At 42.4% G+C, this 13,161-nt stretch overlaps 1 protein-coding gene across 6 annotated transcripts in view; it reads right to left on the reverse strand.

Moving 5' to 3' along the window:
* Positions 1-13,161, reverse strand: part of LOC106506881 (pseudouridine-5'-phosphatase-like) — a 744,469-nt gene that overhangs the window by 117,478 nt on the left and 613,830 nt on the right. For 2 of the 6 annotated variants that reach the window (XR_014836067.1, XR_014836024.1), the window contains one exon: positions 6,134-6,243. The exons of 3 other annotated variants lie outside the window; for them this stretch is intronic. The gene's annotated coding sequence lies outside the window, so the exon portion shown is untranslated. Of the gene's footprint in view, positions 1-6,133; positions 6,244-12,195; positions 12,349-13,161 lie in introns of all 6 variants that reach the window. One more of the 6 variants, XR_014836045.1, reaches the window with a different exon arrangement.

A 13,161-nucleotide genomic window follows, 5' to 3' on the forward strand; every position in this document is an offset into this window, starting at 1 on the left:
ATGCTCCCTTCAGAAAGGCTCTTTATAAGTTGGTTGCTCCTTTTATTTTTCTGGATGTGCCCAGGGCATGTGGAAGTTCCCTGGCCAGGGATCGCACCTGTGCCACAGCAGCCACCTGAGCTGCTGCACAGACAATGCCTGATCCTTCACTAGCTAAGCCACCAGGGAACTCCCAAGTGCTCTTCAATAGTTATGGGGCTCATCTCACACTCATACAGGTCTGGGCTTACACTGAAAAGGAAATTTTAGAAGTGTTCAAAGATTTCCTTCATCCTTGCTGCTATCTGGCCAGGAGCACAACCTTAGCATGTTTACTGTCTGTCCAGCTCCCTTTTAGTCTGGAACGCCGATGTGTGTCTTTCAAGGTATTGTGTGAGATGTGAGGCAGTGATTCTTTTCTCAGGCTTTGGATTTCATTGCCTTTCTTTGCATCCATTAGGACCAGAAGCCAGTTCCAGCTTGCATGCTCAACAGTCTTAATCTGTTTACTCCTCAGACACACAACCAAGTTTCCTTTGCTCTGAAACATCTCACAGAGTGACCCTGAGCCTAGAGTCTCAAATGCAAATGTTGTAAAATTGGAGTGATCATCGAACAAGTAAAATCCACTGAGTTAAAAAAAAAAAAAACTTAAAAAAATTATAGGTCTGTATTTCCAGATCTACTTTTGAATGGAAACAAAAAGTTACATCATAAAGTCAAAATTGAAACCATTTCATTTATTTTTTTGGCCACACCCGTGGCACGTGGAAGTTCCCGGGCCAGGGACCGAACACCAGCCACAGCAGTGACAATGCTGCATCTTTAACATGCTGAGCCATCAGAGAACTCGCACAAGTTTAAACAATTTTAAATGCAACTCAAGTACCTTTTAAAAGATGGGAGTTGCCATGAGGAAAAAATGGGTAAAGGGGACATAGTATCGAATTTTTCTTGCAATTGCATGTGAATTGGATTATTTATACACACACACACAGAAAAGCTTACATGAAGAAAAAAATAAAACAAAATACCATGAAGACTAATTCAACACTGTGAGCTGGGCGTTCTGTAACCTCTATCTTAGACCGATGTGTGAAAGGGTGGCTGGGGCCGAACTGCCAGAATATGATTGCTTTCTTTTTTGTGGCTATTGTGGACATACATTTGCTCTGGAAAATGACTGACCCCATGAAAGGTTTTAATGTTAAATCTGGCACAAAGAAGCTTATATTTGTAATGTATACCCATGCTGCCCTGAATGATACATTGTGTCTTGTAAGTTTCCCGACTGGTTTCTAAGGAGGCTTGTCAAAAGACATGCTATAATAGCCTTTTTTTCAACAAAAATGTGGACATTAAGCACGAAAATGAACTCAGGCTGTGGGGGGAGAAGCTACAAGAAACGCTTGTTGAGGCTTCAAAAACGCTTGTCCAAGCAAACCGTAGAATGAAACAAAACATCTAACTATATTTGAAATACTGACTTGGACATACAGCAAAATGAGGGAACCATGTTACCATGCCAAGGATACGCTTTTTTCTCTTTTTTTATGATTATTTTTTAAAGACAAATGCCATATGATACCACTTACATCTGGAATCTAATCTACGGCACAAAGAAAACAAATCATGGACTTGGAGAATAGACTTGCGGTTGCAAAGCAAATTTTGTTTTCTGTGATATATAGGTTACTTCCAGTAAGACACTTTTTTTTTTTTTTTTTGGTCTTTTTAGGGCTCTACCCACGTGGCATATGGAAGTTCCCAGACTAAGGGTCGAATCGGAGCTGTAGCTGCTGGCCTACACCACAGCCACAGCAATGAGGGATCCGAGCCGCGTCTGCCACCTCCACCACAGCTCACGGCAACACTGGATCCTTAACCCACTGAGCGAGGCCAGGGATCGAACCCACGTCCTCATGGATACAAGTCGGGTTGGTTAACCACTGGGTCCTGACGGATATTCCAGAGACATATTTAATCAAGTTGGCTGGTCTCTATGAGGAATTTCTGGACACCACTATTTTTTGAGATACTTTAAAATTTTTTTCCTAGACTCCACTTACAACGTTGTGCAAATTTCTGCTGTACAGCACAGTGATCCAGTCATGTGTATATATACATTCACTGAGATACATTTGTGGTTTTTTGTTTCTTTTTATAGTCTGTATTAGAGTATAGTTGATTTATAGTGTTGTGTCAATTTCCTCTGTACAGCAAAGTAACTTAGTTTTATATCTATATGTGTATAGATAGAGATAGAGATATATACATTCCATGGGATATTTTTTAAAATTTTTTTGTAGTTTTTTAAATCAGATCATAGTTGATTTACAGTATTGTGTCAATTTCTGCTGTCCTGCATAGTGACCCAGACATACTTGCACACAAACATATACAAAAGAATGAATACATACGCATTCTTTTTCTCCGATTAACTTACATCATGGCCTATCCCAAGAGATTGAATAGAGTTCCCTGTGGCGTTCAACAAGACCTCATTTTGATGTTCTAAGTTTCTTTGTAAACGTGTGTGTGTGGGGGGGTTCCAGAGTTTTCCCAATTGGGGTTTTGATGGTACGTACCTTCATGTGGAGACGAGAAGCGTGGTTTGATCAGTTCCCTTAGTTATGACTATGCTCTAGGCAATATGTTCTTATGAGTCAGTTTCTAATAAAAATGTGAGTATATGCAGTGAAAAGCACAGGGCAGTTTCAGAGGAGAGCACTTGCAAGCCGGCTGTACCAGCCCTTCGTGGGTTAAGATAAACTAGGTTTGGAGAAATCACACTAAGCTCACGGAGGATTTACCAGACCAGGCTCCCTAGTCTCATCAGCTCATTTAATTCTGTCTTCAATCCTGAGAGGCAAAGCTGGGTCTTCTATCTTCTCTCACTGAGAGGATGAAGAAACTGGGATTCAGATGGGTTATCCAGCTTTCCTAGACAGGATTCTGCATAGCAGGAATCGACCCCAAAGCTCGCAAATGCCTCAAAAAGCTGCCTAAAATTCCCTCACTTATTTCTTCATCTCTTTCTCTGTTAAAAAAAATTTTTTTTTCTACCTCCTTTCATCAAATGCTTTGGATCCAGGAATCTTTAGGAAGGTGTGGTCAACGTCGAATCACTAGAACTGTATGAGAGGTTACATTTACTCTTTTAAACCTGCAGGCAACTGTCTTCATTTATGTTGGAAAACGTGTCTTGTGAATGAAAGCACGAGGTCTGATTTCGCCTTTCAGAGCACTCATCCTGCTGGATCACTGAACTAAAAAAGAAAATATGAAATGGGGGAGTTCCCTGCATGGCTCAGTGGTTAATGAATCTGTCTAGTATCCCTAAGGATGCGAGTTCGATCCCTGGCCTTGCTCAGTGCGTTGAGCTGTGAAGGTCACAGATGTGGCTTAGATCCCGTGTTGCTGTGGCTGTGGTGTAGGCTGGCAGCTGCAGTTCTGATTGGACCCCTAGCCTGGGAACTTCCATGTGCTGTGGGTGTGGCCCTAAACAAACAAACAAATGAAATGGGATACGGGGAAAAGTTGATATGCAAACAGAGGGCATGTGCGGGAAACGGGCATTGCGTTTAGAGAACCTTTCTGTATGATGATGTTTCCCAAAAGAGATTTATTAGAACAAATTTTCTCAGAATTCTCTGTGGTAGAATGATCTATGGCCAAAGAAGTCTGCAAACCATTATGCATGATAACCGGATTCACAAGACACAATACTGTGCAAAATGCTAGTATGAAAAGCATGTGTTGCTCATGGAGCTCAATATCAAAAAAACAAACAAACCAAAAAAACCCCCCAAAAAAACCCATTCAAAAAAATGGGCAGATGATCCAAATAGATGTTTCTCAAAGGAGACATACAGATGGCCCCAAAGCACATGCTCAGCATCAGTAATGATTAGAGAAATGCAAATCACAACTCTAATCAGGTACCACCTCACGTTGGTCAGAACGGCCCTCATTAATAAGCCTGCAAATAACAAATCCTGGAGAGGGTGTGGAGAAAAGGGTGCTTTCCCACAGTGTTGGTGGGAATGTCAACTGATACGACCACGACGGAAAACAGTATGGAGGTTCTTCAAAGAACTGAAAATAGAACCACCATATGATCTAGAAATCCCACTCCTTGGGGGCACCTCCAGAAAAGATGAAAATTCTAATTGGAAAAGATCCATGCATTCGAATGTTCTCATTGCAGCACTACTTACAATACCCAAGACGTGGAGGCAACCTAAATGCCCATCAGCAGAGGAATGGATAAAGAAGGTGCGGTACATATATATGATGGAATATTACTCAGCCATCAAAAAGAAAGAAATTATGCCATTTCCAGCAGCATGGATGGACCTAGAGATTATCACACTACATGAAGTTAAGAAAAATATCCTATGATAGCACCTATTTGTGGAATCTAAAATGATACAAATGAACTTATTTACAAACAGAAACAGACAGATTTTTAAAAGAAACTTATGGTTGCCAAAGGGGAAATATGTGGGGGGGATAAGTTAGGAGTTTGGAATTTACAGATACACACAACTATAAATAAAAACAGATAATCAATGAGGAATTCCTGTAGAGCACAGAGAATCCTATTCAATATCTTATAATAACCTAGAATGGAAAAGAATATGGAAAATGTCAGAATGGCCATCATTAATTAATACGTCAGAAAATAGCAAATGCTGGAGAGAGGGTGGAGAAAAGGGAACCCTCCTGCACTGTTGGTGGGAGTGTAAACTGGTACAACCACTGTGGAAAACAGTATGGAGGTACCTCAGAAAACTAAATAAAGAACTACCATATGATCCAGCAGTCCCACTCTTGGGCATATATCCAGACAAAACTTTCCTTGAAAAGGATACATGCACGCACATGTTCACTGCAGCACTAGTCACAATAGCCAAGACATGGCAACAACCTAAATGTCCACTGACAGATGAATGGATTAGGAAGATGTGATATATATACACAATGGAATATTACTCAGCCAAAAAAAACCCAAAACAACACCATTTGCAGCAACATGGATGGAACTAGAGACTTCCCTACTAAGTGAAGTACGTCAGAAAGAGAAAGACAAATACCATATGATTTCACTTATACCTGGAATCTAATATACAGCACAAATGAAGCTTTCCACAGAAAAGAAAATCATGGACTTGGAGAAGAGACTTGTGGTTGCCAAGGGGGAGGAGGAGGAAGTGGGGTGGATGGGGATTTGGGGTTAATGGATGCAAACTATCGCCTTTGGAATGGATAAGCAATGAGATACTGCTGTATAGGACACCAGTCACTTGTGATGGAGAATGATAGAGGATAATGTGAGAAAAAGAATGTGTGTATATGTGTGACTGGGTCACTTTGCTGTACAGTAGAAAACTGACAGAACACTGTAAACCAACTATAACAGAAAAAAAATCATAAAGAATATAGAAAATAATATATAAATAAATATACATATGTAATATACATAGTATGTAATGGAATCACTTTGCTGTGCAGCAGAAAACTAATACAACTTTGTAAATCAACTAAACTTCAATCAAAAAAAAAAAAAGCAAACACACGTGTTGAACTGTAATTTAGTCTGTCTTCTCAACCTTTTTTAGCAAGGGGGACTACTTTTTGTGTTAGTTTACAAAGGTTGCTATAACAAAGGACCACAGACAGGGCGGCTTAAACCCCAGACGTTTTTTGTCTCACGGGTCCTGGAGGCTGGAATCTGCGATCCAGGTGTGGGCAGGGCTGGACCCTCCCAAGGCCTCTCTCCTGGGCGTGGAGACGTCCATCTGGCTCCCCGTGTCCTCACAGGGTAATCCCTCTGTTTGTGTCTGTGTCCTGATCTCTTCTTCTTCTAAAGACACCTGTCCTGTGGGATCAGGGCTTACCCTGATAACCTCATTTTACCCTAGGGACCTCTTTAAAGAGCCCATTTCCAAATGCAGTCATAATATGAGGTGCTGATCAGGATCTGAACATAGGACTTGGGAGACAGGGCATTGAATACGCCCAACCATAACAAATACCCACTAACAGTCTGGAAGAGGCACCCTGAGAACACTCTGTGTGTGCTGGTGTGTTAGGCAGTCAGACTGTCTTTGAAGCAGCTCTGCAAATGGTCTGCAGGGATCTGCCTTACCTCCATGCAATGCCAACTCTTCCTCTTGGACGTCATCTCCAAAAACATCAATAACATCCTGAATGGGTCCCAGAGCCTTCCCTTATCCAGGTGGTTACTTGTTCTTGATGCTTTATTTTCAAAAAAAAAAAGAAAAGAAAAGAAAGAAAGAAAGAAAGAACAAAACGGATGCTTCAAACTGATCTTCTGTGTCATGTAACCTAAGAACCCACCCTCCAAGTCGTCACCGCAACACCGGCACTTGGCTTGTTAATTCACGACCACCACAGTCTCTGGGGTACCCGCTGCACGTTGATTCTTGTGATTATAACTCAAAAGATCTGTAAGTCCTGGAGTCTCTCAGGAGTATCAAAGGGAGAGGGATGCTTGAAGAGCAGCTCTGAATTAGGTACCCCTATTAAAGCAATTACGGGATCAACCATAAATCCAGCTGGATAAACTCCGCAAGAGAAAATCCTTTTAATGTCCCTTTACCTATAATGAGTTCACCAGCCTTCCTTCCTCCGGCTCGTATTTACCTGACGGAATGATGCTGAGAGCTGGCCAAGCTTGAAATTATCAAATGGAAACATTTCGTTCTGAAAATCCACAAGACTGAGTCTCAACAAAAACCCTTCTCTGGGAAATAACAGTCTGTCATTCAGAAATTATTGGTGATGATAAAAGCTGTCCAGATGGCTTATCCAGCCTACTTGCTGGTGGGCTAGTGTGGGCTGTGGGGGGTGGGCAGGGGTGGTAGATAAGGTGGAGAGAAAGAGGAAACCACTAAACCGTAGGAAATACTTGACAAGAAGAATGCTTTTCTGTTCACAAGGGCTATGAAAGCAAGTTAAGGACTGTCAACTCGTCTCTTCGTTCATAAGAATCAAAACAGGTGCCTGAAGGACTGCACAGAACACCTGAATCACTTCTCTCTGTTTTTAAACCTTTTCTTTTTCTTTTTTTTTTTTTTTTTTTTTTTTTTGGCTATGCCCATAGCATGTAGAAGATCCCGGGCTAGGGATCGAACCTATACCACAGCAGCAATCAGAGCCAAAGAGTGAACATGTCTGATCCTTAACCCACTAAGCCACCAGGGAACTCCTTACCTGCCTTCTTAATGGACCCAAGAGGAGACCCTTGCCAGGAGAACCTGGATTTTTAAACCATTTTCCCTTTGTTTTCCAAAGAACAGTCTCACTCTATAAGCAGGTAAGCGCAGCATCAAGAGTATTTTACTTTTATTTCTTTCTTTTTCTTTCTTTCTTTCTTTCTTCCTTCCTTCCTTTCTTTCTTCTACACCACAGCCACAGCAATGTGGGATTCGAGCCACATCTGCGAACTATACCACAGCTCATGGCAACGCTGGATCCTTAACCCAATGAGCGAGACCAGGGATTGAACCCGCATCCTCATGGATACTAGTTGGGCTCGTTACCCCTGAGCCACAATGGGAACTCCATGTTTTCTTTTTTAATGCTTTCTACTGACGCATTAATACAAGAAGCTGAATGCCACGGTTTAGTCATGATTTTTCTATAAATTTAAGCCAATGGGCAAGCCTCAGAGGCTTCCAATATCAGGAAAGCAAATGTATGCTGCACAAATCTAGCATTCTGTTTACTGGAGAACAGAATATAATAGAAATCATGGAATGAAAAAAAATTCTCAAATCATTCAAAAGCCTCTATCATGGCGCCATTCGCTCCATTGGAGAGGTATAGGTCTATCATTTGTGTAGTCTGTCTGAATTAATGTGTAGGATTTCTCAAGCTGGAAAATAGTTAAAGCAACTCGTTGCTTGTTTATCCTTGAAAGAATATTTTCTTGCACAGAAGCAATCTGAAGCAGTGCAGAAGATCAGAAAAATATAGGTTGTCTGAGTGTTCTACAACTGGGGACAGAGCAACTGTATTAGGTACTCACTGTTGGAGTCAAAGGTGGGATGTTTTGTGATGTTGTGTATTAAAGGTATTTGCATGACTCACGTCTGTACCACTGGAAATGTCTCCTCCATCTTTTATTATCCAATCTCCTTTTCTTGTGTGTGTCCTGACCTCAACAGTTAGGAGAATGTACGTCTTTCCTTCATCTTCAAAGCCCTCTCTCTCTGACATACCTATTGTTATTTTCATTCTCATTCATTCCTTCATGTTTCCATCAGGTGTCCAGCTAACCTGCATCCATCCATTCACCCATCTATGTACAAAGCATTGATGAAGCATTGCCTTTGGGCTACAGATTTTTTAAAAAGTATTAGGGGAGTTCCCGTCATGGCGCAGCGGAAACGAATCAGACTAGGAACGATGAGGTTGCCGGTTCGACCCCTGGCCTCACTCAGTGGGTCCAAGATCTGGCATTGCAGTGAGCTGTGGTCTAGGTCACAGACGCAGTTCCGATCCTGGGTTGCTGTGGCTGTGGTGTAGGCTGGCAGCTATAGCTCCGATTGGACCCCTAGCCTGGGAACCTCCACGTGCTGCAGGTACAGCTCTAAAAAAATAAATAAATAAAATAAATAAATAAATAAATAAAAAGTATTGGGGAGAAACTCCTTCATTTGAGGACAGCGCTCATGTGCTGAGGGCTGAGAATGAAGTACTAAAAGGCAAAACCAAGCCAAACCAGCAATCCACAAGGAAAACCGTTCTTGCACCCATAGAGCATCCATCGGCAGTGCAAGGACCATGGTGATATTTTCTTCCCAAGTCCAAGACCCATTTTGACCTCCCTTGCTCAACTTAGGCGCTGAGATGGAAGAGTTCAGCTGTTGACTGCTACCCCTTCTCCCCCTCCCGTGGGTCTTCATCTCACAGTTCTCGGTCATTGAGTGTCTATGATGTGCCCGCCATAGATCAGTGTGCACGTCCCCAGTGGTTGTATCCATCAAAACCACAGGCTGTCTCCTAAGACACTGTCATCTGCAGGTTCCATGTTGCACAGCAGACCCCCGGAATGTCTTCATCTCACGTAACTGAAACTTTATACCTTCCGAATGGCCACTCTTCTTCAAGGACGTGATTTTAGATGCTGTCATGACATCATCTGGCTTGAGAGGAGAGGTAGCTTTCATGGGCTTTTAGAAGGTCCGTGAGGCCAGGTGATGGTGAAATGGGGGGAGGTCGTGCACCACAAAGAGACCTTCTGACAAAGCTTCTATCATCAAAGGATAAGACAGTACTGAGCATGTTGTGAAAACCAAATGCTTCTGTGCCTGCTCTGTAGAGCATGAAACATGAGGAAAAGTAGGAGCAAGGGTACAACTACTATGGAGAACAGTATGAAGTTTCCCTAAAAAACTAAATATAGCACGACCCCATGATCCAACATTCCCACTCCTGGGAATATATCTGGAGAAAACGATAATTGGAAAATGTACCTGTACCCCAATGTTGATTATAACATTGTTTACAATATCCAAGACAGGGAAACAACCCTGATGCCCACTGACAGAGGAATGGATAAAGAAGATGTGGTACATATGTACAATGGAATACGACTCAGCCATAAACAAGAATGAAATCATGCCTTTGCAGCAACATGGATGGACCTAGAGATGACCACACTAAATGGAGCCAGAGACAAATACCCTATGATATCACTCATATGTGGAATCTAATAAAAAATAATCCAATGGGAGTTCTTTACAAAGCAGAAGCACTCTCACAGATTTCAAAATCAAAGTTATGGTTACCAAAGGGAAAGGGTGGGAGCAAGAAATTAGGAGTTTGGGATTGAATATACACAGTATAATATATACATATAATTTAATATATTTATTTTATATATGGAGAGAGAGAGGGAGAGAAAGAGAAGGTAATTAACAAGGACCTACTGTATAGCACAAGGAACTCTATTCAAAATTCTCTAATAATCTGTATGGGAAAAGAATCTAAGAATGGCTATATGTAGATGTATAACTGAATCACTTTGCTGTATACCTGAAACTAACACAACTGTGTAAGTCAACTATACTCCAATAATTTTTAAACAAACAAATGAAACAAACAAAGAGAAACAGGAGCCAATGAAACTCAGCCAGAAGTCGAAAAAGATCTTGAAGCACTGCCTGAGAACACTGCTGAGTCATGGGTGAGCTGTGTGACCTTGGACATGGCATGGAATAATTCCCTCAGTTTTCTCATCTGTATAGTGAGACAGCATTACGGTTTGGGGAAAGATGATATAAGAAACACACACGGTGTGTCATGTGTGATGATTCTGCACCTACATCTCAACATGGCTTGAATGCAGCCCTCATCAGACAGGAGACACTCCTGGCACAAACTGAAATCTTTGCCTTTTGAGTGTAAAAGGCACATCATGTTTGCTGATCTCAACACAGTGTGTGTTTACTGCAACTCTCCACGCAGTTCCATCGTTGCAGAATCTCTTCCAGGAGTTTCCGTAACAAGAGATATTTAAAATCACTCACCCTTTTCTCAGTTTCTCAAAGTTTAATCTTCACAGGGATCATAATAGAACACACCACGGTTTCCATGGAGATGGAAATCTTTTTTTTTTTTCATGTTTCCATGCAATTAATCACATCGTATGTCTAAGAGCACACAAAGCATTATCTGGGGAACATAAGCAGGTGGATTCCAAAAGTGTCTTTTAAGATCTTCCTAACCAAGTGGCATCTATCATGCAGTGGTATCGAGACAGCCTCACCTTCGATTGTGCTAGGTGGTAAATAAAATCTATGGAGCACGAGCTGAAATTTGAACATGGACCACAGCCCATCAGCTGATGGCTTCCATTTAAAATATTTATTTATTCTCTTTTTTTTCCTCTTTTTTCTTTTTTTCTTTTTTTTTTTTTTTTGTCTTTTTAGGTCTGCACCCATGGCACATGGAGGTTCCCAGGCTAGGAGTGGAACTGGAGCTGCAGCTGCAGGTCTACACCACAGCCACAGCAACCCCTGATCTGAGCCACACCTGCGACCCCTACCGCGGCTTGCGGCAACGCCGGATCCTTAACCCACTGAGCAAGGCCAGGGATCAAACCTTCATCTTCATGGATGCTAGTTGGCTTCTTAACCTGATGAGCCCTTTGTAACTCCCTGTTTAAAAAATTTACAGAGTTGTTATTGTAAATGCAAATAATTCTAATTATTCTAAATTGAAAAACATTCATTGTTCTCAATGAAAAACCCTGGACGGCTTCTACCAGAGATGAAAGATAAGCGTTTTTCTCTGGTACTAAAACTCAAATTTGGAAGAATGAGGTCCTACCTCTATCGGTCACTAACTGTATTTGGAATTTTCAGTGTGTCAACTTCACATCTTAAAATAAGGATATTCGACTAAGCTTGTCTTTGAGTTATTCATACCCTGAGATTTTTTTTTAGGCCTGTATTTTGGACCCTTTTAATTTATTTGCTAAATCAAATGGAAGCAAAAAAAATCAGCGTACTTCATGATAGACATTGCGTGGACCACACAGCGCAGTACTGTTTTTGGGTTTTTTTTTTTTTGCCTTTTCTAGGGTCACTCTCATGGCACATGGAGGTTCCCAGACTAGGGGTCGAATCGGAGCTGTAGCCACCAGCCTACGCCAGAGCCACAGCAACGCGGGATTCGAGCCGCGTCTGCGACCTACACCACAGCTCCCGGCAACGCCGGATCCTTAACCCACTGAGCAAGGCCAGGGATGGAACCCGCCACCTCATGGTTCCTAGTCAGATTTGTTAACCACTGCACCATGACGGGAACTCCTACAGTATGTTTTTTGATAATTTGGTTTAAAATGCCTCATTATAAGCTGACACGATGGATTTGTATATGAAAATTAACTTGACTTGCTCTCTAATGCAGAAAGTTAGTGTTTTACATCTGGAATCAGAAATCTAGACGTATCCATGAAGGATATAGTCCAAATGTCATCTTGGAATCTCTGTGAGAGGTTCCTTACTGATCATAAGATGGATTAGAGACCATTTTTCTCTGGTGATGGGTGGCGACAAGGTGAGCAGGTGCACGATGTGGTGAAGAGCATAACACCTCCTTTTCAAAGATGCTCACCTCCTAATTTCAGCACCTGTGAACGCGTTACTTTACAGGAAAAAGGGAAATGAAGCTTACACATGGAATTTAAGTTGCTGATCCAGGGACCTTAACACTGGGAGATTCTCCTGGAGTGTCCACGTGGACTCAGGCATCATAAAGATGTTTAAGTGGAAGGAGGCAGAAGTGGTCAGTGTGGTGTCCCATGCTGGCTGCAGCTGTGGCCGCTGGCTTTGAAAGCGAAGGAAATGATCACTAGTCAAGCAATGTCAGCAGCCGCTCATGCTGGAAAGGGCACAGCTACACACAGTCCCCTAGAGCTCTGTCCACACCTTGATGTGAGCCCAGAGACACAGGCTGCATCTGCAACCTACAGATGTGCAAGCAAACGAAGTTTCAAGCCACCAAGCCTGTGGCAATGTGTCAGAGCAGCCGTAAAAGATGAACACTCAGAGCCAGCATACCTGCTTTTGGGAGCCTGGCCAGCTTTGCGCTCCGTAACTCAAGAATGACGTTCCTGGTCTATAAGCCTATTAGTCTTATGTGCACCCCACGCAACACACACACACACACACACACACACACACACACACAGCCGAAACTCAGCCTCTGTCCACTGGCGCCAAATAGAAACGTGAAGGAGAAAAAAAATAGCTTCACTGTTTTGCCAGGCAAAGGAGACCACAGCAGGCTGAGGCCCTAAAGACTGTACCCTCTCTTGGGAGACATTAGGAAGTCTTTTGTAGTTTGGGAGTAGAAGACAGCCACAGATAAGGATCATATTAAGCTTCATTCTTCTTCAGAGCTGGTATTTGGGGGCCCCAGGACTGATTCTGGTGGTCCTCCTCCCTGGCTTCCATTTGTTGGGGATTTTCATTCTGCAGAAGAGCTCAAAGATATTGCTATGTGTATCCCTTGAGGAGGAACCAGGACCTACCCCCAGGCTGCACAATTGTGTCTGGATGGCTCCTCCCGGGTCTCTGCATGCCCTCCCTTCCCTGATCAGCACCGGTTGGCACCTGCCCTCTAAGGCCCAGGGAAGGT

This window comes from Sus scrofa, chromosome Y (genome assembly GCF_054392235.1).
Source record: "Sus scrofa isolate SSC_HxYL_T2T_F1_AM1 chromosome Y, Sscrofa_HxYL_maternal_Yorkshire_Landrace_v2.0, whole genome shotgun sequence".
NCBI classification, from domain to species: Eukaryota; Metazoa; Chordata; class Mammalia; order Artiodactyla; family Suidae; genus Sus; species Sus scrofa.